This window comes from Pseudophryne corroboree, chromosome 6 (genome assembly GCF_028390025.1).
Source record: "Pseudophryne corroboree isolate aPseCor3 chromosome 6, aPseCor3.hap2, whole genome shotgun sequence".
NCBI lineage: Eukaryota > Metazoa > Chordata > Amphibia > Anura > Myobatrachidae > Pseudophryne > Pseudophryne corroboree.
The window spans coordinates 554,254,933-554,261,426 of NC_086449.1; positions in this window are offsets into that span (position 1 = coordinate 554,254,933).

Genomic DNA, 6,494 nt, shown 5'->3' on the forward strand with positions numbered 1-6,494 from the left:
ATATAATATTATGTACTCCTGGGGGCTCCTGCTATAACAACCTGCAGTGCTCCCCAGTCTCCCCCACAATTATTATAAGCTTTGCCTTTTATACATTGATGTGCAGCACACTGGGCTGAGCTGAGTGCACACAGACTGAGTCACACTGTGTGACTGGCTGCTGCTGTGTATCGTTTTTTTTCAGGCAGAGAACGGATATAGCAGAGAACGGATATATTATATTAAAATAAATAAAAGTTAACTAACAACAACTGCACTGGTCACTGTGGTAAACTCTGTCTGACTCTGCACAATCTCTCTCTCTCTTCTAATCTAATTTCTAATGGAGAGGACGCCAGCCACGTCCTCTCCCTATAAATCTCAATGCACGTGTGAAAATGGCGGCGACGCGCGGCTCCTTATATAGAATCCGAGTCTCGCGAGAATCCGACAGCGTCATGATGACGTTCGGGCGCGCTCGGGTTAACCGAGCAAGGCGGGAGGATCCGAGTCTGCTCGGACCCGTGAAAAAAACATGAAGTTCGTGCGGGTTCGGTTTCAGAGAAACCGAACCCGCTCATCTCTAATGTACACTACATAGTGACTGACTGACAGCCCTTTAGATGTACACTACCCACTGACTGACTGACTGACTGACAGCCCCTTAGATGTACAATACACACTGACTGACTTACTGACAGCCCCTTAGATGGACACTCTGACAGCCCCTTAGATGTACACAACACACTGACTGACAGCCCCTTAGATGTACACTACACACTGACTGACTGACTGACAGCCTCTTAGATGTACACTCTGACAGCCCTTTAGATGTACACTACACATTAACTGACAGACCCTTAGATGTACACAAGTGACAGCCCCTTAGATGTACACTACACACTGACTGACAGCCCCTTAGATGTACACGACACACTGACTGACGGGTGTAGTATGTCTGACCGGCTGTCAGGAGACCGCCGGTCAGCTTACCGACGCCGGGATCCCGGCAGCATACCGACGCCGGGATCCCGGCGGGGTGGGGCGAGTGCAGCAAGCCCCTTGTGGGCTCGCTGCGCTCGCCACGCTGCGGGCTAGGTGGCGACCTGCGGTCGCCACGGGTTCTATTCCCACTCTATGGGTGTCGTGGACACCCACGAGTGGAAATAGTCCCTGTTGGTCGGCATGCCGACCATCGGGATAGTAACCCGTCGGGCTGGTGGAGGAGGTCATGTGACTGTCGGTCAGCTGACCGGCGGTCACATGAATACCACCCCTGACTGACAGCACCTTAGATGTACACGACACACTGACTGACAGCCCCTTAGATGTACACTACACATTAACTGACAGCCCCTTAGATGTACACAAGTGACAGCCCCTTAGATGTACACTACACACTGACTGACAGCCCCTTAGATGTACACGACATACTGACTGACAGCACCTTAGATGTACATGACACACTGACTGGTAGCCCCTTAGATGTACACTACACACTAACTAACAGCCCCTTAGATGTACACGACACACTGACTGACAGCACCTTAGATGTACACGACACACTGACTGGTAGCCCCTTAGATGTACACTACACACTAACTAACAGCCCCTTAGATGTACACAAGTGACAGTCCCTTAGATGTACACTTCACACTGACTGACAGCCCCTTAGATGTACAGTACACAGGTGACAGCTCCTTAGATGTACACTAGACACTGATTGACAGCCCCTAGAAGTATACAAGTGACAGCCGCTTTAATGGACCCTCTGACTGACAGCCCATGGCCCTTAGATGGATTCTCTGACTGACAGCCCAACACCGCAGAGCGCAGCGCAGCACAAGACCGTGCAGTGAAATGGCGCTGAGTCCCGGCCAAGGCTCCTTATATGCACTCCAAGTCCCGTGAGAATCCGACGCAGGACGATGACGTTCAGCCTCGCTCGTACATTCCGAGCCTGGCGGGAAGTCCCTAAGCCAGGCTCGGACGCGGTTCGGATCACCTGTTTGGAGCGGCCCGGATTCCAGGTAATCCAGACCGCTCATCACTAGATATGACTGATTCTGCTTGCACCTGCATAGGCTTTTAACAGAAATTAGCCTATGACATACTATATTCTTCAAAGCCACCAACCACTCTCTACCTACTAAGTATATAGATAAAAACAGATACACACCAAATTCATGCATGAACGCAGATCTCACCATGCTAAATATGCAGAAAAGGCCAGATGAACACTAAATTCACATAGACACATACTCATTGATAAGGTTGGATCCGCACTAAGGGAGTGATTCAGAACTGATAGAAGGGCTGATAACTTTGCTGTCCTGCGTTCAAATAGTTGCTGCCCAAGTAGGAGTGTAAATTTGCCATGCAAGTGTGCGATCGCATGTGAACGTCGAGCTGCAAAAATCTACTGTGTGCAATCTGTGCGCATCCCAGGACTTACTCCTATAGTGCAATGAGAACAGGCTGATCAGGGCCGGAGCTAACGTCAGACACCCTCACTGAAAATGCTTGGGAATGTCTGCATTTTTCCGGACTTGCCCAGTAAATGGTCAGTTACCACCCACAGACAGCCTCTTCCTGTCAATCACCTTGCAAATGCCCGTGCAAATGAAATTTTTGCACCATCCCGTCGCTGACCGGAGATGCCCGTTGTTCAGGTGCACATTGCACAGCAGCAATCAGGTCTCAATCACCCCCTAAGTTCAAAATAACACCTGGATCAACAATAAAGTTACACAAATACTCCCAGATTCTCAACAAATGTATTTACAGTATATATGAACAGTTTCTTATATACTGTAGCGCAGCAAATTCCATTGCACTTTACAATTGGAAACAATTCATAGAGGTAGGAAGGCCCTGTTTGCAAGCTTACAATTTATAGGGAAATAGGCATTGATACACAAGGATAGGTGTTATTTATTGCATAATGGTCCACCAGATTGCAAAGGTTCTTAAAGGGCTGTATGATATGGTCACACAGCAATGTTGGCCTTGGGTCAGGAAGATGGGAAAGTGAAGTAAGAGAAAAATGTGAGGATATGTGTGGAATATATAGAGGAGATATAATTGGATTGGAAAGTTAATGAAGGTTATGCGGGCGGTTCCGGAATTTGATAAACTTGCCTGAAAAGGGAATGTTTGAAGGCTTGGAGACAAGTGAAGAGCAAAGAGGTTGGGTTGGGAGATATTTTGAGATAAGCGAAGAGATGCACAATGGGGTAGTTTGGTTAATGGCCTTGTAAATGAGTAAAAATATTTTATATTGAATACAGTAGAATACAGGTAACCAATAGAGGGACTGACAGAGTGGATCCGCAGATGATGAACGTCTAGCGAGAAAGATTAGCCTCGCAGCTGCATTTAGAATAGATTGTAGTGGTGAGACTGTTTTTGGTAAGACCAAAACAACATTTTTGTGCAAATTTATTGTGGAACCAGCTTTTGATATAAATTTAGCGTGAATACGGCTTTTTCTGTGGCTCCATCTTTTTAGGCAAATTTATTGTGAGAGCAGCTTTTTCTGTGGGTTCATCTTTTTGGGAAAATTTAGTGAAGGTTCCAGATTTTTATGTGTATTTGGTATGGATTTGGCTTTTTTCTATGGATTTAGTATGGATCTGTCTTTTTCACTACAGTAAGTGACTGTATTTAATAGTGCCAAAAATATCTGCAATTTCTGCAGCGGGGTACACTGTGATTCCACAAGGAATTACATCGGATGTAGAGTTGGATCTTGATACGAGGCACCAACAGGCTAAAAGCTTTGACTGTTCCCAGGATGCATAGCGCCGCCTCCTCTATATCCCCGCCTCCAGGCACTGGAGCTCAGTTTGAAAATTGGTGCCTGCAGTGCAGGCAGCTAACAGGGAAGGCTGCGCTAAGCTGCCCTGAAAAGAGCTTTTTGAAGAAAGAAGACTTCAAGGGCCGCAGCACAGGCACTTAGAAGTGCTATATGTCAGTCTGACATATCATGCTGCGGCTCCCTCACCTCCCTCAGCTGTGCTGTATACTCCCGCGCCCTGGTTGCCAGATACTTACAGCGGAGGGCTCCGGACTCATCAGACACACATGCGCCGTTGCTCTCCTGGATCGCGTGGCCGCATCTACAGGGAGGAGCAGTGGCGGAACTAGCGAGCGGTGGGCCCAGGTGCAACAAAATGCCATCCAAGTCCACCCCCTCACCCCTGGAGAGGATCTGGTGAGGGGGACCTGCTCAGGGCCAGAGAAATGGATACCTAGCAACAGTGCCGTAACTAGTCATTTTAGCACTGTGTGCAAGAAACGTCATCGGAGCCCCACCCCTGCATGCAAAACAGGGGCAGGCGCGCGCAAAAATACATAGTGGCGTGGCTTCATGGGGAAGGGGTGTGGCCACAAAATAATACCAATTCATAAAACGGTGCACAGTAGTCTCCATTATTCAAATTACGCCGCACAGTAGCACCACTACACCAGGTAGAGACCCTTTTACACCTTACGGCGGACAGATTCCTCTTTTTACACATTACGGCAGACAGCGTCCCCTTTTTACACATTACGGCAGACAGCGTCCCTCTTTTTACACATTACGGCAGACAGTGTGCACTTTTTACACATACCAGCAGTCAGCGTCCCCTTTTTACACATAACGGCAGACAGCGTGCCCTTGTTACCCATAGCGGCAGACAGTGTACACTTTTTACACATAATGGCAGACAGCGTGCCCTTGTTAAACATAGCGGCAGACAGCGTACACTTTTTACACATAACGGCAGACAGCGTGCCCTTTTTACACATAACGGCAGACAGCGTGCCCTTTTTACACATAACGGCAGACAGCGTCCCCTTTTTACACATTACGGCAGACAGCGTGCCCTTGTTAGACATTACGGCAGACAGCGTCCCCCTTTTTACACATTACGGCAGGCAGATTCCCCCTTTTTACACATCACATCAGGCATATTCCCCCTTTTTACACATTGTGGCAAAGATTCCCCCTTTTTACACATTACGGCAAAGATTCCCCCTTTTTGCACATTACATCAGGCAGATTCCCCCTTTTTACACATTGCGGCAGGCAGATTCCCCTTTTTACACATTGCGGCAAGCAGATTCCCCCTTTGTACACATTGCGGCAGGCAGATTCCCCATTTTTACACATTGCGGCAGGCAGATTCCCCCTTTTTACACATTGCGGCAGGCATATTCCCCATTTTTACACATTGCGGCAGGCAGATTCACCATTTTTACACATTGCGGCAGGCAGATTCCCCATTTTTACACATTTCGGCAGACAGTCCCAAGAAAGAAAGAAAGAAAGAAAGAAAGAAAGAAAGAGAATTATACTTACCCTCTCCGCTGGCTCAGGCTCCTCGGTGCAGCTTCTGACGATTCCCGGGCAGGAGAGAAGGAGGAGGAGGGAGGTGGAGGAGGGAGCCGCAGCAGCGCTGTATTATTGGTGGATGCGCTGCTGCTGCTGCCCCTCTGCTTCACTATAGGCTGTTCTCGGAAGACAGCCTATAGTGAAGCAGAGGGACAGCAGCAGCAGCGCCTCCACCAGTAACAAAGCGCTGCTGCGGCTCCCTCCTCCACCTCCCTCCTCCTCCTTCACCCCCGTGGCCGCTGCAGTGCGCTCCTCTCCGGGCGGCTGTGTGCTGCGGGCAGCGGTTGCCCGCAGCACACAGCGGCATGTAATGAGTCAGTTTTGACTCATTACATGCTTTGGGCCCCTGGACAGAGGCGGGCCCCAGTGCAACGCACTGGTTGCACTGGCGGTAGTTCCGCCTCTGGGGAGGAGGTAAGAGGGCCCCCCAGGCGGGACCCGCTGAAATTGCGATCCGGCATGGTCTCCAGGATATGAACCGCGCGCGCTGGCGTGGACACTGTGGCCATACAGGGACCCCACTAGACCACCAGGGCAAGGGCCACAGGTCGGATTTATTAAAATCCATTTCAAATAGGTTCCGCAGTACCTGGTGGTGAAGTCCAGCAAGGGGATAAGGCTCTGACCTGTAGCCCCTCCCCTAGCCGCCATTTACTGCAAATGTTCCCGCCCTGGAGCTGCATCTCTCTCTCTCCCTCACACCCTGTCAGCGTTTGGGCGACATTACACACAAGCTGAGCTGATTCTGGGACTGCGGGGCAATGTCTCCTCTGTAAAGCCGCCTGCATCATCAGCGCTGTGCATTTACAGGACACTTAAGTATTCTACGTGTCATTTAGACAGTGTTAGTTAAGAACAAGTGCATAACGTCAGGGTTATTTAGTACAAGTACCCTGTGCTATACATTCAGTCTTTACTGTGCATTGTTATATCTGTATATGTATACATAGCTTTACTTAGTAGTCCAGTTACTTAGTATTGCTAGTCCAGTGCAGTTTTATTGTTTGTAATAATTTCTGCATTGTTCATGTGACTGTGTGCGCCAATAGCTGCTTTCTGGTCTATATTCCGTGTATCTCACACATATTGCTATCCCTATATTCTGTACCCTGAAGGGGGCTAAGTGCATCAGGGT